The sequence below is a fragment of the Rhipicephalus microplus genome, chromosome 3 (genome assembly GCF_043290135.1).
Source record: "Rhipicephalus microplus isolate Deutch F79 chromosome 3, USDA_Rmic, whole genome shotgun sequence".
NCBI lineage: Eukaryota > Metazoa > Arthropoda > Arachnida > Ixodida > Ixodidae > Rhipicephalus > Rhipicephalus microplus.
The window spans coordinates 52,462,740-52,489,793 of NC_134702.1; the positions used below are offsets into that span (position 1 = coordinate 52,462,740).

Genomic DNA, 27,054 nt, shown 5'->3' on the forward strand with positions numbered 1-27,054 from the left:
TGTTGAATAGGAGATGTGTGTTGCAAGTCAAAAACAGTGCCAGACATTTTAAACGTGACACAGAGCATTACCTGTGTTGCCCTTTAGTTTGTATTGTTTTCTGCATCAATGTTAATTTCAATTTAGAGATCAAAATCGGGAAGGAATACGAGCTTTCTTTACAACTTCACCTCCTTTATTATTTACTTATTTACAATTTTCATATCGCTATAGCTTGAAAGTGTGCGAGCTGACGCTCATTTATTGTGAATGTGCAAGAATAGAAAAGACGGCGGGTAAAAAAGTACGTGCCGCAGATGTATATTCAGTTGAGCGGCTTACACTTTTTCTGCTTTTCCCCCGTTTTAAACACACTATACCTGTTTATGGAATGTATTTGAGCAGTTAAATCTCATTTCAACATACGTACGTATGCCTCAATGATATTTGAATGATAATATAAGTATTTGTCGAGTATTTATTGAGGCCTAATTACCTAAACCTCGTTAACAAGAAAGTTGTAGTGGCTTCTACAGTATACTTGGAACACTATGCGCTAGATGTGCTTCACGATGTTCCTCTCTCTTTTTTTTAATCATGCTGCGTGATATATGGGTCACCCTGTATTACACTCTCTGCAGTGTGTACCAAGGCTATAACATTTCAAGTGTGTACCGAGGCGAAAAACACCGGGAAATAATTGAAGCATGTGGCATAGAAAAGGCAAGTGATAGGCAGTGTAAGAGCTCCGCCAGTAGCTCTGGCCAATAAAGAAGACACATACCTTGGAAATGCTTTGCCCATAGAACTGTTTAGTTAGACGTGGCACACATATGCTTTAGGGTATAAGATTGATTGATTGATTTGTGGGGTTTAACGTCCCAAAACCACCATTTGATTATGAGAGACGCCGTAGTGGAGGGCTCCGGAAATTTCGACCACCTGGGGTTCTTTAACGTGCACCCAAATCTGAGTACAGAGGGTTTAAGAGGACAGCGCTAATTATAGGGTCGTTTTTCAAAGTGATCCACCCCCCCCTTGCGTTGTGCAGCTTATTGCACATATTGTGGATTGTATGTTTTTCTGCCGGTCAATTCTCAGCTGATGTTTAGCGCAGAGCACCACGTTCTGACTCTTTTGTTCACATTTCTTTTTCTTTGCGCTAATTATGTCCGAAGTCAATACGCACCAACAAGCCCAACTCTCATTTTTAATACTTTGCTCTCATATACACCCCGCCTCCCGAGATGACTACCCTTTGACGCGTCAATACTATGCTCTAAAGAAAGTTACTACATGCCAATAGCAGCCATTTTCTTTCTTCCTTTGTTTTCTACTTATATTAATAAAATATTCATTCCTACTACGGTTTATACGGTACTGCTACTACCTGATAAAGCAATCGTGGTGTCCATACAGCATGATATTTTTGTCTGCTCACCAATACTTTACAACGACTGTTTTGCTTGTTGCGTTCCACCAGAGCACACAATACAGTCGTGAAAGTGACTGAATTGTGGAAGTGATGACCTCGATAATAGCTGCGTCTCTCCATCTCGACGTTCTCAAGCACCCAGGATGCGCGAGGTTTGAAATGCCGAAAACAGCGAATGAAAATGCCCGTCCAATTGTATATGTACACCGACAGCCTAGTGGCTCGCACACTATGGCTATAGGCGGAAAAAGAATGACCACCGTAAAAAGTGATATAAAAATAAAACAATCAAACGGTACAGAGTACACATACGCTTATACGATCGAGTCACGTTATACGTCGGGTCGCGAATTCCTCCGGGACGTGTACACGGGCGATCCACCCGGGAGACGACAGACGTGTAGTGTGCAGCATCGACGAGTCCTTCCGTTCCTTCCTTCCTTCAGTACTCGATGCCTCTGCTGATGCAAGGCATCGCACGGTGGGCGGCGCGGCCTGTACGCTCCCACCGTACACGCAAACATGATCGATAACAGGAACGGAGATTGTATCGTCTTCGTGTTCCTCCATGCTTTCTTTCTATGTTCTTCTCTGTTTCCCAATTTTTTTCCAGTATACTTGCTTATTTTTTTCTGTCGTCTTTCATCAGTCTTTTATCGTGTCCCACGAACCTCGTTTTATTGCTAATGCGTGTCTCTCTGTCCACGGATTTTTTCCTCACGCGAACGCTCTTTTGCTCATCGAGAAATGCTTCTCCGAATCATCACAGCCGAGCATGAAGGAGAGCGACATTGTTGCAGAACCGCAGTAATTTGTGAATTAAGACGAAAGGAGAGCCGTTGAAAGAAAAGAGAGTCGTCTTCTTCGATTGGCGGTGAGAAGGAATAAAGAGAGAGGGGGAACGTCGTGGGCGTCGCGCGATGGCGGGGCGATACGATTCGCTCGACCCCCCTTTCTTCTTCTGCTTCGATACCGGCGTCGTAAAACCACTCTCGCACATGTCAATTACAGACATTTATGGAGGTACTCAGTCGCGGGGCACCACATTTATCTGCTTTCTTCCCGGATCGCAGTTTTAAGAGAGCCGTTGTACCACTTTCGCTGCAGACTTGCTTTCATCTCTCAGCTTTCAACTTCTATCGTTCATACTGCGGTCCGGGACACTCTTCTTTTTCTTCTTCTGTGAATACATCTATGCCTGCCTCTTTCTTCTTGATGGCCGACACGCACGGGTTGACGTGAAACAGAAGGGTAGTGAGAAAAGTGTATTTGCGCGACGGAGCCCAAGACGAAGGTCGCTTTTGCCGCTGAAGAAACGATCTGTCCCTTATCGTCCGCGCAGTCATTTTACTTCGATTCTGGACACGCCCTTTTGACAAATTGTGAACGAATCGGCGTAAAGAGTAACGAAGAGCGTCGCGAAATGAGCGATTGATACGAGACATCAGAAATGCGTTCGACGAAGTAAGCGAGGTTGGTAGATGAGCGGACACTTTGTGCGTGGTGCGTGGTACATTCGATGCCTTACTTACTGCTGCCGAAGGAATGCTAGTTATTTCGGGGACGTACGCACGTGCTTCGAATGTTCCGACATAATCGCCAACAGAAACAAAAGATGTTACGTAGGTTGTCTTCTCCTCACAAAGAGTCGCATTGTGGAAAAGCCACCGTTGACAAATAATTACTCAGACAGTTTGTATGTAAGTTCTTCGAAGCTTTTGCGAATATGCACTTTTAAACATGGCCATAAATTAAATTCAGGCCACTGGAGATGCTTGGCAGGTGACTTGGTCCTTCGCCACGAGAAATGATGATCAGTATATGTTTTGTATACAATCGAAAACTTATCCTGCCGACAGCTACTGACTGCTGTAACGAGTTGTCTTTTTATCACGACTGTGTTTTATGCCGGGGTCCACAAAAACCTCAGTGACTTGTTTCTGTCACGAATATGACGTTGATAAAATGGACGCTAACGAATGACAAAAACAATTTCGACACTGGGGATCAAACCTGCGATATCTCGGACTACGCAGACAAACGTCCGGCGCACTACAGAATAAACTATCGAGGTAGATGTACGACATGCCAAAAACGCGATTTATAGCCCTCGCACATTTCGTCTAGCATGGTGCTCTCTGTAGGAGGGGCTAGTGTGGCCTGTGTCTCCCGTGTTGCCTAAACGCAGTGTGCTGCCTAAACGCCTGTGTCTCCCGTGTTGCCCAAACCCACGCCTACGCATGAGCACAGGCGTGGGTTATCTTATTACTCTAGAGTGCACACCGAGTTTTTTTCTGCTTAATAGACGACGCCTTGAAGTGCATATCGAGTACCAGTGTTCATAGCATGCTTGTTGATTTGCGCGGTAACTTCAGCTCCAACGAAGGTTAAATCCCGATCATGGGCGTTGGTACAGTCGCGGTGGAGATGACGCACCGGGCATTAACGTAGGTGCATTCACGTCAAGCGCTGCTATATCTGCCAAACACAAATATACACTGTAAAATCACACACATATCACGGCACAATGAGCACTATTTCTATGAAGACACGTTTCAGTTTTGTGTTATATGGATTTATACTAAGAAACACTCAGCCATGTTTTTTTTTCATTTTTTTTTGTGAACACACCATAGCGATAACGGTGTTCTGTGTAATGCGCGTATAGGCATTTGTCTTCTTCAAATCCCGTTTATTAAGGAGCAGCTGTGTGTAGGCGTACAGTTGCCGTAACTAGATCCTTGAAATAAAATGCATAGCTCGAGCATAACCACAAGCAGTCCTTCCAGACACCTGAAGATATAGATTCTGTATCCATCTTTCATCTGATGTGATTGAGCATTTTTGACACGTTCGTGCAACTTCTGGCAATGCGTACCGTGAGTGAAACCAAGACCTAAAAGGTCCATGATTCCGTACCAGCAGTAGCGGTCGTATATTCATGAAGGTGAATTCCGAAGCGCGACAGTACTAAATGTCCGACGCACGTTTAACAATCTGCGGTGGTAAAAGTTAAACTGAAGCCCTGCGCTGCGGTGTGCTTTGTATTAGGTGATACTGTGGTTCCGGCGCACCATGTTTGGTATTTATCTAGCGTAATTTGCGCAGTTTCGAGCCATAGGTTCTTAATTTTGACCCAATACCAGCCGTGGTGGCCTAGGGTTTCGCTGCTCGAGTGCAGACCCGCAGAAAGCGGGATTAAATTCCGGCCACGGCGGCAGCAATTTGAACACAGGCGAAAATTCCTGAAGCCCATGCCTTTTGATTTAGGTGCATATAAAGAACCCCGGGTTGTCGAAATTTCTGGAACCCTCCACTACGGCGTCTCATAATCGTATCGTGGTTCTGGGACGTTAAACCCTAACAATTATTGCTATAATAAAATTTTGATGCAGTACGCGTATGCGAGAGAGTATTCTGAAAGTTCAGTTATTTCCAAAAAAAAGCGCGTTATTTAAAGAAATGCTCTACAAGACACTGCAAAGACCTAAACTCCGCGAGGAAAGACAAGGTTTTGTTATTAGTTACTTCAATCCAATACATTGCGACCATTGCCTATAAAACGTTATCAGCGCTCTTAGTTCACTTATTCTGCTTCCAAAGTAAATCGCTAAATCGCATTAGCGCGCCTGAAATGACATTGTGTTGTGGATTATTAGCGGTACGTTTTCATATAAAGCGGTAAACGTAGAAAACGTCTTTGCGAACTACTCAGGCAGTTCCCGGATGATTAACGATAACTGCAATCCTTACCACTACTGGTACTATCGAAAGGTATGAATCACGTTTTCGTGGTGTTTATGCTTACGAACACTTAAGCGCTCGCAAGAACGCGAAGCATCACACGTTTATGCGTCATGGTACGCGCAGCACAATAACGTACTTGTATCGTGTCATCATTGAATATTTATTTATTTATTTATTTATTTAGTTGTGGACGTACCAGGTCCTCTGTCTTCCTGAAAGAAGGAGGGCTTTCAAGCCCTCTGGGAAATAGTATTGTTGCCAGCGCGTTGACTCCTGTATATTATCCTCCAAAGTTAAGCGATCTCGCATCGTTCATACTTTGTGGAAAATTTTCCGCACGGTATCTTACGGAGAAGAAAAGATGAAAAAAAAAAGAAGGGTGCGGTGTGTGTGTGTGTGAGATATAGAAAAAGCACGGCTGGGATCTGTCGCCAAGTTCGTATCATTTATACGCAAGCATCATGTAGTGTTTTATCTGCCCGTCAAGTCCTATGACGAAGAGGCTTCATTCGTTTTCGCTATAAAATAAAAGCTTACTTTATATCTTCAAAAAATCACAAGAACATTGTATTTTATAAAATGCGACGCTCCAGAGCGTTGTGACAAAAACTGAAATAGACGAAACCTCCTTCCTTCTGTCTTTTTTTTTTCTTTGTAAGGCGGCGCTCAGCCCAGAGAGTCTGAAGGATAAAAGAATGAAATAGTTAAAGCCGAGTGTCTTGGGTTCTTCATACACCTGCGCGTATTTCCCAGGAGGCTGGGCTGCTTGAAGTTATCACAAAAGGCACAATAATGCATTTTCATTTGTAGGTAGATGATTAAAAACTACAAAATTTGCTCTTGTTTTAATATATTTCACAAAGTTTTTTTTTTGAATACAACCATTTCAAATATATGTAAAGACAATGTGCCGAACGAACTAGGAAAATAAAGAATGAAGAAGCAAATAAAAAAAAACGACGACCGAATCGCACCCAGAAACAACCGGAGACAAAAAAAAAAGAGGGTACAAAAATTTGTGATTCCCTTAGGACCCCACTGTCCGATACGGTATTCAAATTTGGCTGGCTGAGTTAAAAAAAGAACGACACAATGTCATGCTTCTCGCCACGATCCTGTTTCACTGCAGGAAAGGCCCACGCCACAGCCTATACTTGGGAATATGCTGCGTCTCCAAGTCCCTCGTGTCGCATCGGATTCACTACGTCGATGCCGAAACGATGCATCGAGTAAGAACACGCTGTCTTCAGTGCTTCTTTCCTATAGTGCATCGCCGGCGACGTAAAACATTCGATTGTAAAAATCGCGCGTAGCAAACCTCGTACGCACAGCACGAACTGAACTACACATGCACTTGCTTGCTTCTTTTTTTAAGGGTGATATCCGTTTGAGATTCGTGTCTTTTTTTTCTTACTTGTGCGCAAGGTATCGTACAGTTCGGTGCCATGAAATCAAACACAACGCGCCGTCTCGTACTGTCTGACGTACAGTTCAAAACCGAAGCGACGATTCCTGGCGTCGAATCTGAGGGAGACTTCTTGTGAATTCACTGCCTACCACAGCCGACGACAACGGCAGAGGCGCACAATAGAAAGTCACTTCGAGCAAAGCAACGGGGGAAAGAAGGAGGCTGCATGCAGCACAGGCCGCAAAGTAGGTCCGCATGAAAGTCACACATCTTTTGCAAAGCGAAACGAGTTTTTTCCAACGTCGAACTCACTTGATAAGAAAGGAATAAAGAAAGAAAGAAAAAAAGAAAGAAGAGAAGAAAGAAATAAGAAAAGAACAAAAGAAAAAAAGGATAGAAAAAGAAAACAGAAAAAAAGAAAGAAAGGAAGAAAGAAAGAAAGAATGAAAGAAAAAGAAAGAAAGAAAGAAAGAAAGAAAGAAAGAAAGAAAGAAAGAAAGAAAGAAAGAAAGAAAGAAAGAAAGAAAGAAAGGAAACGTTGTGCGTGTGTGAAAAGCTACGGTGCTGCGCACTTGAAGTTACCGGAACGGACATTAGGTGGCAGTGCCTTGATTTTTATTGATAAACAAAGCCGACGGTGTTTGCGACATCATAAATTCCTTGAGTGTGTACATGCACTCATTCTGGTCAGGGCACATAAACTGGCAACGCAGTGTTGAGATATTTATAGCCTTACACAGTTAGGGGCAGTTACTAGCTGCCGCATTCGCCAGCAGTATAGGTAGTCACTGCGGCTAAGGTATACAACACTCTTTAAACTCGACGATGCGGCATCGATTCCCGACCACGGCGACTGTATTTTGGTGGGAGACGTCATAAAAATAATAATAATAATAATAATAATAATAATAATAATAATAATAATAATAATAATAATAATAATAATAATAATAATAATAATAATAATAATAATAATAATAATAATAACTAAAGAAAAAATGTACCTGGATTCACGTGCACGATACAGAAGTGTAGCCGATCGAAATTGCATCCAAATTTCCTGGTGCGGTGCGCTTGATAGTCATGTTACTGCATTGGCCGTGTCAAGGCTGCCAATCGTGGGAAATATAAGCCTGCTTTTTTCGCCGTTGCCCACTTAGCGCGCCACAGTGGAAGACGCTGACTTCAATGCTGGCAGGCATGGGAGTGGAAAATTCAAGTGAAAGCCGCATTCTGTACGCAACGTCCGATCAGGCCGTGTACACAACTGCAACAAAGGCAGTTACGAATTTCCCCACGAGTATGGGGCCCGAGATCTGTGGGGAATTCGATTGAGTTATTATTACGTATAGTCACATTATCTCTTTCTTTATGACCCCAGCATCATGCGTATACCCTTGTGCTGAGTATCATCATACCAGCGCACAATAACTCAAGCCGAACATCTCACCTTGCTTTAAATTTATATATCTTTCTCTATAACTACAGATTCTATATCTGCTATACATTTCAATTGCGTAATATGCGTAAAGATATGTGTATATATATCGTAAGTGATAGGCATGTTCCGTAGGGTGCTTGTAAACATGAAGCGACGCTGGGTCACTCCAAACAAGGGCCACAGATAGCGTCTTTTCCTCTTCTTCAACTTCCCCCTCCTCACCCCGCTTATAAACGAGTCTAACGACGCGACCACTGTCCTGGGACAGTTGACGGACCAGCACCACATGCTTTGAATAATATTAACAAATTTGGACTTCACCGATTTGCCCGATTTTCCCCCTTGTCGCTGCGCTGTTCTTCTCAAACGAGAACGCTACATGCAAGAAGAAAGGGTTGGGAGGAAGGGGGTATGCTGCTATGCGTCGGGTAGCAATTGAATGCCACTCGCGCAATATGGCGTTGGTGGCGGCGGCCGTATCTTGCAGGACGCAAACGTAAAGTCACCTGCTACGCCCTCCTTGCAAGAGCAGACACTCCCTTCACACGGCGTGTCTTTCTCTCTGAGCTGGCGAGAAGGAACTCTCCGCGGCCCTCCCACATCGTGCACCAACCTCGCAGTCTCCGTCCAGCCTTTTGTGTGCGTCCTCTCGGACGCATTGGAATGCGGCCTGTCGGCAACTCTCTCTTGCATCCTATGCTGAGTACGCCAAAAAGAAAAAAAAAACAAATCGTGAGTGTGCGAATGTAGAGATACGATCGAAATAAATATAGACATAAAAGACAAGTAACAAAGGTCTGCCAACGAAAACAGATGCGAAAAGCTCCGAGAGTGAATAGATACATGGCCTCGGGGAACACGGCTCAGGAGGCATTCGGCACTCCGCATCGTTCTATATTCATACCTTGCTTCATCATCTTCGCAATCTTTTTGTGTGTGCACTTAGGAATATATTGTCCGTATATCAGTGAATGCCGACGGATTGTGACTGCTTTGGAACTTCACGAAGACGGCTCGACTTCAAGACTGCACGAGCGCGTTCGTCGGGAACCGCTGAGCGGAAGGCGAAGTGAACGGGCTCGCGTGCGGCTCGATCAAATCTTCTGCTGGGCCGACAGTTTCGATGTGCGTGCACGGCAAGAAAGCTCGCTGTAATTGTCGGTTGTCTTTGTTGTAAACCGCAAATGGCGGCTAAGAGCTGAGCACTAGCTGTCTTTTCCTCTGCACTATCGGAGTATAGCATCGAGTGGAGCGGTAACGGCTGCTTACGCCAACATGCGAATGGTACACCTGTAATTATCCGTTGACGTGGACCCACATACACTTAAAGACATACTGAAAATACGACGAGGAAATTGTTAGGTAACAGGCTCGCGTTCATACACGCAAGTGAAAAGAATACAACGCTTTCCTGGTGAACGAATATTTGACATAGCAAAAATTGCAGCACAACTGAATCACTTTCATTGATGAGCGACGCTGGTTTCTTCCTGCTCGTTGTACGTACGTGCGAGTCTCTACGGGCAAGCACTTCCGTTGAAGAGTGAGCGTGCTGGGGGATGCTGCTGTTTACGCTGCCATCATATGATGCGAACGATATTATAGATATTATAATTGATATGTGGGGTTTAACGTCCCAAAACCACCATATGATTATGAGAAACGCCGTAGTGGAGGGCTCCGGAAATTTTGACCACGTGGGGTTCCTTAACGTGCACCCAAATCTGAGCACACGGGCCTACAACATTTCCGCCTCCATCGGAAATGTAGCCGCCGCAGCCGGGATTCGAACCCGCGACGTGCGGGTCAGCAGCCGAGTACCTTAGCCACTAGACCACCGCGGCGGGGCTGCGAAGGATATTACGGTGTTCATTATTCAAATAACGTGCTAAAGCGGGTTAAGTACACCGGGACCCAAAATTATTTACTTGATTTCAGCTGTGTTCCTTCTCTCTCTCTCTCTCTCTCTCTCTCTCTCTCTCTCTCTCTCTCTCTCTCTCTCTCTCTCTCTCTCTCTCTCTCTTTTTTTTTTTATTCTGTTTGCGTTCATTTATACGGCAAGCGGGCCAAGCACCATGGCCTTCTCTCTCGCTTTCCATTCCCCTCCCCTCCTTTATCTTGCATGTAGGCCAACCAGACTCTTCTCTGGATAACCTCCCTGACTTCTGCAATTCTTCATAACTTTCATTATGGCACTAATTGGGCAACATTGAAGCGAACCGGCCGACGGCATTTTTCTTTTCAGTCGTTTTTCAGTAGAGAGCAGAAAGATAGTGAACTGACGGTGTGGTACAAACGTCGAGTGCACACGATGCGGCACACCCTTTCAAACGAGCATATCGAGCTCATTAGGCACGAGAAAAACCGTGGTATTGAAGAACGTACCGTCGCCGTGTCACATAAGTAAACGTGCTCTACGCATTAAGCCCACGATGTCGAGGAGCTGCCGGCATGGGAGCGTCAGTCGCGACCGTTGTGGCGAGGCCTCTGGCGAGGATACCGTACCCTAGTACAGGATGTCGGACGTATACGGTCGCCGCATTTTCCTCTCTCCCTCTCTCTCTTTCCCCTTTGTTCCGAAGCCGTCCCTCTGTATAAACCTCTCAGCGGATCGCTAATTGAGCCCCCGTGTCCCCCGACACACATTCTCCGCAAAGACTATATACACAAACACAGCGAGCTGACACAGAGCCGGTGTCGGCGTCGTTCTTTGGCACACGCACGAGGGGAATTCGTTAGATGTAGCGGTAACCGGCGTGTTTCGCCGTGTGAGCGAACCCTGTTTGGCTATCCGCACACACTGGATCCAAGCTAGTTCCATGCAGTGTTGTCCAAGGTCACTACGACGGCTCGACTACTCGTCAGAGGCAACGCGATGTACCAGTGTATAACCTCCTGCGCATACCTGTGTATCCTCAATGCTAACGTTTGCAACATTCGTGCTTATTTATAAAGACGTGTCTCTACTTCTACGTAAAGGTGGCGTTGATGCGGGAAAAAAAGCACTTTCGAATGCAGTTATATTTATAGCGACTCTATATATAACTCGTGCGCCCAGCGAGCTCTGCGCTCTCCCAAGTGTTGCACAATATCTATTTGCAGTATAACGTCCTCCTCCTCGTATACAAGCGTTTGCGATAAAGCGTCGTGTGCGGTGAGGTTGTTTTAGAATGTACGCAGCCAGAACACGACACAAATTAAAACGTCGGGGTGACGTTCGTGTCTGGGTTTCGGGTTTCGCGGTCGATGCGTGTGTGCCGGAGACCCCGTGACAGCAACTTCATTTCGCAGTTAGCTCGAAAAACTACGTGCGCGTGCTACAGGTGGTGCGCTGATTCGTCGCGCGTATAAGTCACCTCGATTTCAGGAACAATGAAAACAGGCAATGATGACAAGAAAAGAATAAGAGATATTGTATTACTTATACCGTCTCCTATATTTTCCTTGGCAGCGCCGTTTATTTTTTCTCATTATATTATGGTGTCTAATAAAGGAAACGAGCCCTTAAATTTGCACTTCTTTCCTCTTCTTCGGTAGACACACACACACAATATAAGTTATCTACTGTTGCACGAAGTGTCTCATATCGGCAGCACGGAACAATTAACACGGCCGCTGGTTAAAAAACACCTTGTTTTTCATCCAGCGGCCGTGTAAGTAACATTTGGCGTCGCAACGCACCAGTGGTAACCGTCATTAGACCGCTCCTCCTCCCCCCCCTCAACCATCATATACAGCTTATATAATACGCAATAAAAAGAGAATAGCCACTGTGGAATGGCAGGAAGAAATGTATTGATGGATACGGTGTTGTTCAGGAAAGATTTTGATAAGCAGGTTTGGTTGATATGTGGGGCTTAACGTCCCAAAACCACCATATGATTGTGAGAGGCGCCGTAGTGGAGGGCTCCGGAAATTTCGACCACCTGGTGTTCTTTAACGTGCACCCAAATCTGAGCACACGGGCCTACTACATTTACGCCTCCATCGGAAATGCGGCCGCCGCAGCCGGGATTCGATCCCGCAACCTGCGGATTAGCAGCCGAGTACCTTAGCCACTAGACCACCGCGGCGGGGCGATAAGCAGATTTGAGACGTAAGGAAAGTATATAAAAACTCGCAAGTGCGCATGCTCAGGACTGAACACTGCGTGTGCATAACTTTATGGCGCACACATCGTTAATGCGCGATTCTCCACTAAGTCGATTTTGTCGAGTTGGAAGAGCGTGCAGCGACGTAACGCTCCCAAAAATAACCCCATGTTATTCCCCCTCCCTGTAAGCCATTCAAGCAGTTTCCATCTCTCCACTGCAACTTCCCCAGCAGGCTTCATTATTCAGGGCACTGAAACGACGGTGGCCTAAACCTCCAAATGGACAACTCGATTGCATATTCCTCCTCCGCCTTCTCCTGTAGGGTGCACTCAACCGCTTAGCTCAAAAGCAACGCGTGAGAGCCGAATGACGCAGTCATGCACTGAGCGATCAAGAGGAGGTATGCTAGAAGTAAAAACGCCTGAAAGCAAAATGCTTGTTTTAAAAGGCTTTCGCTGAGCAATGGGTGATTTTTTCGTACGAGTAAATTGCGTGTGAATAACTGCATACGATGTAAATGGTCTGTAAAATAATGTAAAAACACAACAGTCGGTGAACGTTCATATGAAAGCAGCTGCAGGTGCGCTAGCACAAGCCTAAAGGAGATCCTCTTTATTTACTATATGCCGTCAGGAAATAATTCACGGTGGAACCAAAAATTAATGTCCGAGTTTCAGAACTTACGTTCAGACCCTTGGCAATGAAAGAATCGCGGGAAGTGTTCGTAAACGACGGTGTATTTTTGCATCAGAACTCAACCACAAGTATATGTCATGCGTAGCTTTTAATGAGCTACATAACAAAAATATACATAAAAAGGGCAGCTACCTTTCACACTTCTATATGTGTGTATTGCGTGTGATGTTGTAGGCGGTTGTTACATAGGTTGTTCCTGTTTGTAGAAGACAACACGACCAGAATAAAAAAGACAGGAATAAAAACAAAATGAAAAAATGAAACACTCATACTATTTCCATCAGTGTAGTGAAGAGAAACAATAGCATACAAGATATTTAGGGGGTCCGCCGTGGTGTTACAATGGTTACGGCACTCGGCTGGTGACATGGAGATCACAGGTACGATCCCGGCCGCGGCCATCACATTTCGATGAAGACAAAATTCTATGGTAATATTGTGCGATATTGGTGCACGTTAAACACCACCATATAGGGAAAAAAATATATTCGGAGTCCTAGGCTATGGCAAGCATCGTGTTGATATCGTGGTTTCGGCACGTTAAACCCAAGATGTTATTTTTTATTTATTTATTTTATTTTTATTGATACTGTAAGCCTTAACAGGCTCATACACGAGTGGGAAGAAATTATACAGATTGTCATCTTCACATTAGACCACAGAACAAAAAAAAGTTAGTAATAAGAATACGATGAACATCGGTCACAAGTGGTGGTGATCGAAAGCGCGCGTGCCGCGACTATGACAGCGAGAAGACACTTTGCCGAGTCACGATTAGAGAGCGAAAATAGAAGACTATACACGGCAACGCGTCCTCTCTCATCGTCTCGGCCGGTCAGTGACGCGTATCTGGAGGTTCCGCTAGACGCCAAGGGGCCACTTTCCCTCGCCGACGCACCGATGCCGATCGAGGTGTCGCTCATTAAGGCCTACTGCATCGAAGTTCTCACGCGTTATTTCTGCATCTCACGGTGCTGCGAGTTGAGGGAGGAGGCGACGAGTTCTTCCGCAGCGGTCCAGCAGTCAGCGTGCACGCAACCAATCCACGCGGTCGTGTACATCCTTATTCGGATTCACGTGAGAGACTGTGTTTCGGTCGCGCCGTACTGCTGGGCCTGCGCTAAAAGTGGCTCCTATAGAGCGATTTTCTTTTCATATAGGAATGGTAACGATTGAGGCATCGAAAACACTTTGCAGCACACCTTATGCAACTCTCCCCAGTACGCTGCGCAGTGATGATCACTCACAATCCTCTTCCGCGCCTTAGCCACCCGCCAATGTCGCTAGCAACCATCCTGGAAGGTCATCTTGAAGAGCCATCGAGGATGAATGAAACCATCACACGCACTACCGGAACTTTCAACCATCCTGGAAGGTCATCTTGAAGAGCCGTCGAGGATGAATGAAACCATCACACGCATTACCGAAACTTTTAAGAATAATTGACTTGGACGAACTGCTGTAGACTATGGAGATGCCATATAATACAACTATGTAACACAGGTCGCTTTAAAACTGGTACCGAAAGATACGAGGATTCTGAAGATAAGTCTATGTCTGTTCAATTCTTTTGGTCAGACTCACGCGCGCGCGCAGTTTGTGTCTTATTCGTGATTAAAAAGAAAAAAAAAAACTAACGTTCGCGAAAGCCGACTAACGAAACTCCCCGTTGCCGGTGCCCGTATTAATAGGGCCTTCATATCTTTTGAGCTCGCTCAATCGTAGTGATGATACAGTGCATAGGGGTGCCGGGCTTTTCTTATTGAGGCGGGGGAAGGGTATAAGCTTTCCCGCAGCACCCCTTCCATGGTTTCCGAACCACCCCCAGCGAAGCTCTTACGATCAGAACCCAGGGAAAAAACGAGCTATTAGCCTCCCGCCCGCCCCGTTTTTTTGTTTGGCCCCCGCATATGAGCACACCACTGCCGCGTCTTTCCGATTTAGGAAGAACAGGTGAAGCGTGAAATAGGCTACCTGGTCGAGCCGGCTGGAATAATTTAGAGCCGGTACGAAACGACTTGCCTTCTGCGAGCTACATACAATGATTACTGTGTAAATGCGATGCGTTCCGTTGTGGAAATCATTCAGGGAAATGAAAATAAAAAGAAACAAAAAACTACTCATATATAAAACGCAGCAATAGGCTGGAGGGAACATTGAGTCTGGTTATCGGAACTCTGTCTCTGAACTGAAATTACATTGCTGGTGGGAGATGAAAAAGAAAAAAAAGAACAAAAGAAAGCGAATGAACGAGCGAAAGTCGGGGCATTGTGTGTTTGACAGCAACTGTGTTGCGAGTAGGTAAACGTCCGAGCAGTATTTGATGAAGAGCGTGCGTTCCGAGGGACATCAGGGGGAGCAACGTTTGCCTCAAGCAATTTTTCTTCGTTGGGAGAAAGCTGTGACCAGACTGTTGAAGATTTCCTCGTACGTGGTAAACAAAAAACCGTCCCGAAAGAACACGAGTAAAATCGGGCGGTAGACAAGCAGTTTTCTTGACAGACCGAAAACATCTAGATTTTATAAGAATCGATTGCCCCTGGCTGTTTTTTTAAGCAGGATGTTTCTTGCACTCTCGAAGTATGCTAAAGATAGATAAAGACGTGCAGGACGAACTGTGGTTCCCTTCTTGTCCCCTAATAATGCCCGCAAAGAGTCTTAAGACAATGCTACAGAAAACGGAAAGAGGTCGAGACGACAAAGCGAGGCGTGGCGCGTTCTTTCGAAATTTGCGTGTTCGCTTGAGGCGAAGCAAACGCTCTAGCAGCGCGCAGCGCGTAATGGTCCCGCGCAGTGAGGAGAAGCGCGCTTTCAAAATTTCGTTCGCGGGTTGCGGCGGTGAGTTAAAAGACACAGGGACGAAACGAGGGCAGCCTCATTAGGTCCCTTAAATGCGAAGGGACGCCTCCGCCGTCCCTCCTTTTGTCAGGGCACCGCAAAGGCGCTCACCTTGTGACAAAAGAAAAGGATGGGGGCATTGGTACGGAGACGGGAGTGGGAGGAAAGAAGACATGGCGTCTTCAAGCGAAGAACATCGACAGAAGAACCGTGGTAAAGCAGAGACAGACTGGATCTCGATGTTGTGAGTGTGGAAGCAAGACGACCACGTAAACAGCCGAATGAACTCCGACCTTCTCTGTAATGCTCAAAGTAGCGCCTTCTCTGACAGAGCTCTCCCCCCCCCCTCTCTCTCTCTCTCTTATCTGCCCTTGCTTCGTTCACTGCGAAGACTTCACAGAACGCGCTCCGAATCCTAAGAGACCCTCCAATCAGTTTCGATCAAAGAGCTCGCTTGTCCAAACTTTGCTTGACAAGCTGCTTTTTGTCTGGGCTGACCTTATTTCTTTCGTACGTTTATCATTATTGCGAGAGTTTTGTGAAGTGACGTACAGTCAGGGAAAAAATGCGGTAAAGTAACAGACGCGACTAAGTCGTGGTTCCCCATAAGCATTTCTGTTTTCGTCCTCAGACTGCGTGCTAGTGTCCTAATATTTAGAAATCAACGGGCAGAAATTAAAAGGAAGAGGTAAGATTAAGTGGAAAGACAGAGAGGTTAGCTAGTTCTTAGACCGGCTTGCTACGCTGTGCTGAGGAAAGGGGTGAGGGGAATAAACGATGAGGAAAAAAAACAAATTAAAAGGATATTTATTGGCATTTATGCGCCTACAAAAGTAAAACTTGTAAAGGATTTTTGTCTGAGTTCAGGTTACTGCTCTCTTTCTCTCTCAATGTTTGCTATTGTGAAGAGATAAAAATGCTGTAATTATGCAGTTTGTCACTCGGCCACATCGATACCAAATTTCGTAGGTTTTAAATTATTTCGAGAGATTTCACGAGAAGTATGTCTTTAAAATTTAGTTTTGTTTGTTGAGAAACGAAATTAACGACACTGTACTTGAGACCGGATTAACCCAGAAATTCTAATCCGTGGAAACGGGCTCGACTTCAGCCGATTTAATGCTGTTGGCAGGTGCTGGCGCTGGACCTCACAACACGGCACATAAAACGTATTCACCTCTTTAAAAGATTTTTCTGTTCGTTCATAAATGGCGGATTGGAAAAGTAAGTAGGCAGTTTGAGAATACAGGGTACCCAAATGTTCTCCAGACCACTGCAACATCAAAGACGATAGAGTTATTTTTTCCCGGCTTCACAACAGTTCCGTGCACTGTATCTCCTCCTCACCACTATGTATTTTTTCATAGAGCAGTATCAGTACTAACCATGCATTCAGAAACGCTTCTTGACTCGAACTTGGCTTGTCACTGTCTTCCATGCAGCGCGTTCGAAACGCATTTGTGCTGCATTGAAGGCGGTCGCAAGTCAAGTTCTATAGTCAAGGAGCATTTCTGAATACGGGAGTAAAAGCGTTGAGCCTGTCAGCATTTCGCGCTCTTTCGGCTGCACTCTATACGCTTTTTCGGTCAGTATCAAGGATGTTTTCAAAAAAGAAAATTGCTGGAGTGGAAACACTTGCCCACGAGTGAAGCCATGTCAACCGTAAGATGGCGGCAGCGGCAGCCACCTTACTAGTGGCATCATGAGCTGTTGACGGTCGGTGATCGAGAAGGAGTGTCTTCCTCGCCCGCCCAACGAGTTTAACGTGGCAACCTTCTGGGATAAGGTAGTGCTCAAAGTGCATCCTTGTGTTACTAGTTTTGTTTAGTAAGCCTCGCAATAAAAGCAAATTTCATGGGAGATTAAGTCAACGGTACTAGTGTTTGGGGATTATTTCTTCGGAAACAACTATCTTTTAAATTATAATTAACGAAGCATTTAATCCAACAAATCAAAGCCACTTGATGTCTAATTGGGTACCACCAGAAAATAGCATGCTTCTGAGATCTTTGGCGGGCAAAAGCTGGCTTCACTACAGCTGGCAAATCATTGCAGGAGCTTTCACTCCAGCAATTTCTTTTTAAACCTCCTTGACGCTGGTGCCCGAAACCGGAAGCCGTCCAGCAGCTCTGTAGGGTTCCGCTGACAGTGCGACTGCTCGTTCGCGGTCGTATCCATGGCACGGCATTTATGCTCTCCCATAGTAGTGTATACCTAATACACTAAGTCGTTACCCACTTTTTCTTAACACACAGCAAAAGGGACGTCCCCTTGCGCAATCGAAAACGCACAAAACTAGGTGTAACCGGTCAATCGCGAACGATAGTCATGCGAGGCAAGACAGAACGGGTGTGCTAATGCATGGCGAAACCAAGGTGCAAACCTTGTTCGCAACTCCTATCCCTCGTGATGGATAAATCGATTGCTTAATTCCTCTTGGCGACACGCGAATAGACTGCTGACGTCACAAATTGTGCCGAAAACACCGTGAAACCCAAAGAGAGAAATAACACGTGCTCTCTGTATTTTTATGGCTTGTTTACAAACCCTTAGCAGCCACTGTGCATGCGTCATGCGTTGAAGCCTTGAATAAACAAGTTATTTTTCTTTCGAAAAAAAAAACAAACTTACGTATACCCCGAAACGCAATGCCCGAGCATCCAATTTTGAGACCGTACACCTGCACTTCATAAACGCGAAATACGTAAGACTAAGTTCACAAAGAATAAGTCCATAAACGAACGAGAAGTTTCGTGTCGTGCGCTATCTTCCTGCAAGGTGCTCGTTTGATTCCGCTTTCCGCATTTTACGCGCGGCGGCGTTCCCGAGGTCACCGCGCGTGTCCGTGACCAATGCGCGAGGATTTCTCCATGGCCGGCGAAGTCTGCCGCTCATCAAGGCAACGGTCGAGGACGGCCGCCACTCCCCGTTGCCACCTACCTTTGTATATGCTTTGACTTTGTCGGGTGGCTCGCAGAGAAGAGCAGGCAGATAGAAAACACAGGTGGCAAGCTCACCCTTCCATGTCAATATACACCTTTATTAAATCTATAGGGCGTTTGCGCGATGAGTTACTCAAGCCTCGAGCGTTTAGGAATAATACGCTGTCGCCGCTGGGTATACATGTGAGTTAAGCAACGGGGATGGAATACACAGAAAATATAGCCGAAACGCTGGCACTACACCAAGTTTTATTGGGCACACCTATTATGTGGTGTGTGCTAGGTCATTGAAAGAAAAGAGAATGAAACCGGAGAATAATTGTCGGTAATGTCGAAGAAACTTAAAGGATCGCACAAAGGAATAAAAAGTTCACAGCGTCTCACAAACAAACACACACGCACGCACTCACGCACGCGCGCACGCAAAGAAGAACGCAATGTTCTTGCAAAGTAAAGAGGCCAGCGGCACTTTCATGCGCTCCGATTAACTCGCGTTTTAACTAAATCTACTAACCCTGTTGTACGACACATCAGATTGATATGTGGGGTTTAACGTCCAAAAACCACCATATGATTATGAGAGACGCCGTAGTGGAGGGCTCCGGGAATTTCGACCACCTGGGGTTCTTTAAAGTGCACCCGAATCTGAGCACACGGGCCTACAACATTTCCGCCTCCATCAGAAATGCAGCCGCCGCAGCCGGGATTCGATCCCGCGACCTGCGGGTCAGCGGCCGAGTACCTTAGCCACTAGACCACCGCGGCGGGGCATACGACAGATCAGTCGTAATATCAATCGAGTGACGTTACGTGAACCCCGTGTCACACTTGAACTGGGCGTTGTCGCGCGAAGAAAAAAGAAAATTTTCGTCTGAAACTTGATGACTGCGCCACGTGACCTTAGAGACGCAAAAAAATAACATGACCTAATCTGACGTAACGTAATCTAGAAGTAATAAAAAGTTGCAGTAAAGACATATGACTGCCCCTTTCACGCAAGTCATCACTGCTGCAGAACATAAAGCAATTCAAATCACGAGCCCAACGAGAAACAACTCGGGAAGAAAGTATGACGGCGTGTGCGCACAGCGCGAGTCTCAGCGTTTGGTTTACATCTGTAATCCAATCTTGCGCTTACAAAAGACTCACAAAAGCGCTAGTCATCATCAATTTTTCCTGTACGTTCTGGACATATATACTAGGTCAATCGTTCCAGAATCAAATGCGAATTAGTTCGACTGAAAAGTCCACCTTGGCAGAATATCGTTTCCCCTTGCGACGTCAAACAGATGACATTTTCAACAAATTTCTATCTGGGTTAATGGAATTCGCAGCGTCACACAGGTATAAAAGTGACCGTAAAGATTGGCGGCCAGTTTTTGTTATGTTTTTCAGCGTCCTTGCTTTCTTCACCACCCATCTGCGTGCCTCATATTATTATTATTATTATTATTATACTTTACCAGAGGCGCTACCTCATGTGCGGAGGAAATCAACTCGTAGTTGCAGGTTTAAACGCATGTTTGAATACGGGAGTGACAATGAGCGACATAACAGCCTTCAAAGCCGCTGGCGCTCTTTAGCCACTTATGGCCCATGCGTCACAAAACCCTACTAATTACCATTAGCATTCAAAGCTCTAAAAAATGCATAGTTTCCCGAACAAGTACGCCGGTGTTCGTACCGATTCAGTCAGTGTATAACGCTGCATGCAAGTTCCTCCAAAATCTTGTACAGTGACTGCAGAAAAGTAAATAGTACGCTTCAAGCGAGCGCGAATGAAAAGAAATGTTATCGCTTATGTCCGCATACCTGCTTCAAGCGAACGCATTCGCGTGGAAACAGGTTAAGTGATAACGATGGCTCGGCAACCTCGCAAAACTGAATCCCTTCGCGATATCTGTTTCATTATGTGCATTTTTTTTTCTCTTCCTTCGCGCTTCAATGCTCTGACTAGCGCGACACCGTGTCGGAAGTTATTTTCTAAGCGATCTGCCACTCGGCGAACCGGAAGGAATGAAAAGAACCGAGACGAAATAACATAGAACAAACAGGAGCACCGTCGTTACGAGGAATGCTGCCCCTGGCGCCAATATGCCTCAATGAAAAGCCCTGCACTACCATATAGCGCTTTCAAATTACTCCCAGGAAGAAAAAGAAATAGGGGGGGGGGGGGAGAAGTTACAACGCTTAACTGACAATCTGTTGTGACTATGCCCCGAGGACTGGAAATCTGGCGTGTTAATATTCTCATTAGGATGCACCTGCAGGTTGTGAGCGCGCGGGATACAAAAAATAATGAAATAAGAGATGTGGCGCGTAATACGTGACCGGATACACAGCGAGCCCTGCGAGCAGTGCTTCATCTATCGCCGGGTCATCCACCAAGCGGGACTAACGAGGCATCGAGTCAGCCGTGAAGGCTAAATGGAAATCATAAAAAAGAAAGGACGTGTGCGTGCGTGAGTGTTGGGACCTCGGTTAGGTTTAAAGAAAGGTTGGAACGGCTCGCTGTTTGGCAGCGCGTGTTAGTGAGATTGCGGAGAGACGGGTATAGGAGGCCAATGATGAGAAGTGGCGAAGGAGGAGCATAGAGAGAGTTCGTATCGCAAAGACATTCTCGGCGCTCGCCGTCCAAATATGCGCACGAAACGACCGCCGACGTCGGTAACAAGGCGTGTCTGCAATCCAGGAAGCTACAAATGCTTCCCCAAGGCCATGCCATGGCGAGATGTTGAAGAAGAAGAAAGGAAAAAAAGAACGCCAAGCCTGCGCGGTAGGCGCAGCACAGTCACGGCGAAAGCTACAAGCACGGCCTTTCAGAGCCTTTTCAAAACAGTCAAACACCCTGGCTTTTCGACCCATCGCGATGCGGTCACCATCGGCGGCATTCGATACGGCAACCTTCTAATAATAAAATTATGTGGAGTTTTACGTGCCAAGAGCATGATAAAACCATGAGAGACGCCGTAGTGGATGTCTCCAAAAATTTTGGCCATCTGGTGTTCTTTAACGTGCACGGACTAGGCACACTACACGGGCCTCCAACATTCGCCTCCGCCGAAATGCAACAGCCGCCGCCGGGATCGAATCCGCCACCTTAAGGCTGGTGCACACCGGCGACTAGCAGCGGTTGCGCGACCATTTGCGACTGGTCGCAAACAGTCGCGAACGGTCGCAAACGGTCGCAAAGCGACTGCTTTGACTAGTCGCTTCCTGACCGATTTTTCAGTCGCGCGACTGCAGTCGCAAAGCTGCGGGAACCAATCAGCGACGCTCATTTTTCGTTCTTTTGTTTTTCTATTGCGCTGGCTTCCTGCCACCGGAAACAAACGAGTGCGTTCCTCTGGGTCTGTGGCACCATGGCAACCACGGAATACTTGGCTTGGAGATGGCGGGGCGCAGCAGCTCGAGCAAAGTGTCGAATTTACAGGTGGTATTCGCAAGAAGGTAAACACCGTCTAAGTAAAAAGAAAATAAATTGTGCACTATCTTTCACCCGTATTCAGAACCGTTTTAATGTCTTGAACTTGATTTGTCACCGCCTTCAATGCAGCGCGTTTGGAACGCGTTTGTGCTTCATGCCTTGGCAACGACTTAAGAAACCGCGTTCGAGACGCGTTTGCGCTGTATTGTAGGCTGTGGCAAGTCAATTTATATTCAAGGACCATTTCTGAATACGTACGACTCTTGGAATTACTCCTCGTCGTCTCAGCGCAGCTCGGGAGGCAGGCGGCTCGTCGTCTCAGCGCAGCTCGGGAGGCAGGCGGCTTGCATGATCGGCCAACTCCCGCGATCGAAAGGATGGTCACACCCACTACCGGCCTTTTTTCTTTGGAGGCATCTGTGATGCCAGCGCTGACACCTTAGCACAGCGCATCAGCACCATGACAATGTATTGTTCTTCGCTTGAATCAAACTTGACGCTGATGGGAACGCTGGGCGAGAAAAGACGAAAATAATAAATGCGGCGCGCCCGGTATGCTCCGCTCACTCAGCTGGCGGTGATCAGCTGATCGGCGCCGGTCTCTAGAGTTCTCGCTGATAACGAGATCCGTACGTGACTCTCCGTTTTTGCGACTTCCGGTCGCTCGCATGCAGCCCCTGCCGGTGTGAACATCAGTCGCTTTTTGGTCGCCAGTCGCAAATGGTCGCGCGACCGCTGCTAGTCGCCGGTGTGCACCAGCCTTTACGGTCAGCAGTCGACCAACATCACCCGCAGAACAGCGCGGCGGAGGCACGGCTATGAAAGGAAGTATGGGGTACTTTTAACTTTCTGCCATCAGTGCACTAAGAATAGACCCATTCTTTGTAGCTGTTAGGATACCCTTTTCTTGCGCGCAAAACGAGGGTAAATATGGTAAAAAATAGGCGTAAGAAATAAAGAACGTACTCAAGAAAGAAGTTGTCGGAGTCCTTACGAAGCGGCCTCCGTTGCATCACGTCCTGGCTGTGTCCGAAAGACGGCCGGCAGCTGCTCCTGACGTGGCCCCCCATCGTGTTAAAAAACCGCTGATTTCGCGGGCCGTTGATGCAGGCATGAGGAAGCGTAAGTCAGAGAAGCGAGAGTGCAAGGCGTTCGAAAGAAGCGCTGAGCTGGGCGTTGTTGTTATCGCCGTTCTCGCGCTATCTACCTTGTTCTCGCTTCGTCTCGTTTTTTGTCTCGTTTCGCGGAGCACCGTACGAAATAATGCGGATGCTACACATCGAGATGGTCGGTAAGGCCGCCCAAACGTGATCACTCTTTCCGTTGCAGTTTTCGCCGACTAAGCCATTTTTACACAGTCGTTAAGAAGTAAGGTATATAGTGGCACAAGTATAATAACGAAGATGCAAGCGCAAGACGTGCTATCTTAGCAAGATAAATGAACGAATAAAAATGGCGGACGCTTGAGCGTCGTCTGTAAGAATAGGTCGTGATAGCGCATAATCGAGACTCGGGACTTTACTGCGAGACAAATTGTATTAAAAAAAAAATTGGTGAAACATACGAAGACATCTGTCGGCAGTGGTCTTTCATCAATCAAATATTTCTAGACCTAATTATCATTTGATCCATTACTTCATACTAAGTAATTAAATAATTTTGAGTATGGCAGTGTATAAAAGAACAGTAACACAGTGTAAGAAAACGGAGCACATTCTCGAGTTTTTACAGCAACCTTTGTTTACGTTCTCGCAATTTTTTATTGAGTAAGGCCAGTAATAGTTGCCTGGAACACTGCATTGCTCTGTTAGTGCGCGTTGGCAAGCCACAATCTGAGGCAGTGGCGTGGCCAAAAAGTGGCACACCCGGCCCTTTACCCCCCCCCCGCCCCCTCCCTTTCTCCCCTCTTTGTTTTTTTTTGCAATGGCATCCAGAGTGAAAAATGACCACAATTCCAAAAAAGTGCCTTCCCCCTCTCCACTTGAAAAAATTTTTGGCTACACTAATGCGCCGCACCTGAGCAGTTGCTTTCTTCTTCGTTTTTTTTTTTTCAGTAAGCACAAGTCACCAATATTTCGGGTCTCGTTGCGGCGCGTGACAAGCCTGCGCGCACAAAAGCTTATTGCGTTCGCAAGAGCCGTTAGCGGCACATGTCCGTCCTTTCGCGCGCGCAGCCATTTCACTTTCGTGAGCACGCGCGCGACACATTTCAACCAAGAGGCACGCCCGCAAACATTTCGGGCTCGCAAAACAACTTACAAGCGACTTGGGGGTAAGTATATAATCCGTGTCGCCATTTTGACCCGAACTCTTTCCGCGTCCTTTTCAAGCAAGAAAGTTGTTGCGAGAAGTATCTACGAGAGTCGTGAACACAGGCGCAGTAAGGTATACGCACGGGTAAGCATTGATTTACCTTCGAGTCAGCGCACCCAAGAATGCGAGAAAAAAAATGTTCGCTTTGTGAGCTCAGAGTTTGGAAGGTGGCAACGAACACATCATAAAATTTAGAGTGCGCGTTGTTACACATTGCGTGCAGCAACTTGAAAGTTGTACGTTCGACGCAGAGGCCTGGCCGGCTAGTCACTGAACCATAAATAGGACGTTCTTTTATTTTTCAGATAATTTTCTACAAGCTGGTTCGTTCGAAGCAGTTTGAGGAACTTCAAGTTTGGCGACGGGACGATGACATAAAATACACTAAGCATTTTATACACCCTCCTCAGTTGCCTGAATCGCAGATGGTAATGTCTCAAATTCCAAAACGAAGGCATTGTTCTCTTTCTCTCTACTTTTTTTTTCATCCCGCAATTTATTTTCTCAACAGTGGGACCGCAAAGGGGCCTTGTTGAATCGAATACATTAACAGAGGGGAAAGCGGTTTAAAAAGAAAAAAAAGAAAAGAAGAGGAGAAGAGAGCAAGTGATGCTTGCACGCACATGATATCACTCGTGACAGTATACCACAGACGGTCGCAGAGCTCAGTTTTCATAAAGAGCAAGCACGGCAGTTTTTTTACGGCCAGCACAGCAGATGGGAGTTAATGATATGTGGGGTTTAACGTCCCAAAACCACAGATGGCAGTTAAAGCCAATTAGTAAAGACCGGTCAGGTTAGGTACCAGCATTTCTCTTCTTTTATTTTTTTCCCCGTTTGATCACGTCCGTAACGTGGCATGCAACCTCAGAATTTTATGGATGAAACGCGAGGAGTATCCTGTGCGCTCGCAGTCCGCAATCGTAGTTTATGGAGATCACACACACGCCGGCGCTTCAGAAGCCGTGCACTGACGGCATATCGTCGAATCAATCGTGAGCTACGGCTCGTTGTATTCTGCGAGATCACGTTTTAATTGGTTGTAAATGAGTGCTTGTGGCGGCACAACGTTTACTGCTTCCAGGCATCTGGAAATGGGGCAAACAAATAAGAAAACAAGGGAACAATTTACCAACGTGAACCTCGCCTACGATTGGTCACTACAGTAAGAGGAAGTAACGGAACATGTGCCTGGCTGCGGGCATACTGCTTAGGACTATAGGGGCTGTGAGAGATGAAAATGATATGCAGGTAGGACAGCCTCGTGTTAGTAACTCGTTTTCTACCCTGTACAAGTGTGATGAAATAGGAGCTGGAACGAGGACAGATAGTGAAAGATATAAAATCGATACGACAAAGAATTCACACATGCGGGGCGTTCGTATCACACTTTTTCTGGGTCAAAAGTCAAGTTTTTTTCACATTTTTTTCAGTTTTTAATTGTTAAACATTAATAACAACAGAAATGACGAAGAGGACAAAACGATGTTCGACTGAACTAGTTGTCGATGATCCGTATAAAGGTGTTTCCCTTGGCACACGACCGACTCAGCATTTTCCCCAAGAAAAATGTTGATTGATTGATTGATATATGGGGCTTAACATCCCAAAGCTACCATATGATTATGAGAGACGCCGCAGTGGAGGACTCCGGAAATTTCGACCACATGGGGTTCTTTAACGTGCACCCAAATCTGAGCACATGGGGCTACAGCATTTTTGCCTCCATCGAAAATGCAGCAGCCGCAGCCAAGATTCGATCCCACGACCTGCGGGTCAGCAGCCGAGTACCTTAGACACGAGCACCACGGCGGGGCACCATAAAGAATGTTTCAGCCGCAAAATAATGGCCATATTCTCAGGGCAAGCCCGCCGTATCCTAACAGGCCTTATATTTAGTGCGTGCCTTCGGCAGAGTCCCTTATCGCCTAACGATACAAGTCTCAGTGCCGGCAGTTGAAATGAGCCCGGGCGTGCGGCAAATTACCTCGAAAGCACAGTCGCCAGCTCACAGGGGCACAGTTGGAAGGTGCATGCTCGATAATCTTGTCGTAACAGTAATGGAGGCGCAGTTCGTTCACTAATTGCACTTTTAATTGACTCACCTCATTATCTACTCAAGTTCACGCGCACTTAGTTCTGTCTCTGGAGAATCGAAACTCTAAAGCTCAAATAGAGTTTTAAAAAAAGTTAGGTTAGAAGATTTGGTGAATCCCACGCTTGCATTTAAATGGCTGTTCAGCTTATCTTTATTTAGTGTTTGTGCAACGGGTTATGCACATGTTTGGCATACGTAGACCCAACTCATACGCTATTAGAGAAACGTAACCCATACAGAAGAGAATCGACTTCCTCTGCAGAACCCCAAGACTCAAACGTCGGAAGCATTCGCAAATTGAAGTGACAGCTATTAATTCTACCTAAACATAACTTCGATAAGTTTAATAGCTCAGTGTTGTTTGTTTTGCATACGGAAGAGTATAATGGCGAACATTGTAATCAGGTATTTGATGCTACTACTCCGGAAGATGCTACTAAAACGTTTGATATGTTGTTGTTGTTGTTGTTGTTGTTGTTAGCAGTAAGTTATGAGGGCTGTATAAAATTCTGTTCAGTTTCTTCCGGCTGGTGCCTCAAACGAAATTGATAAATGTGTATAAATACATAAAATCAATAAAATGACACAAATTCTAGAGACGTCGTACGTGCCCACTTCTTCTTACTGAGTCGCCGA

The 27,054-nt window shown here is 46.0% G+C and overlaps 1 protein-coding gene across 3 annotated transcripts in view; it reads left to right on the plus strand.

The window, feature by feature from the left end:
• LOC119161423 (uncharacterized) overlaps positions 1 to 27,054 on the plus strand; it is a 247,530-nt gene that overhangs the window by 147,163 nt on the left and 73,313 nt on the right. The gene's annotated exons all lie outside the window — the stretch shown is intronic.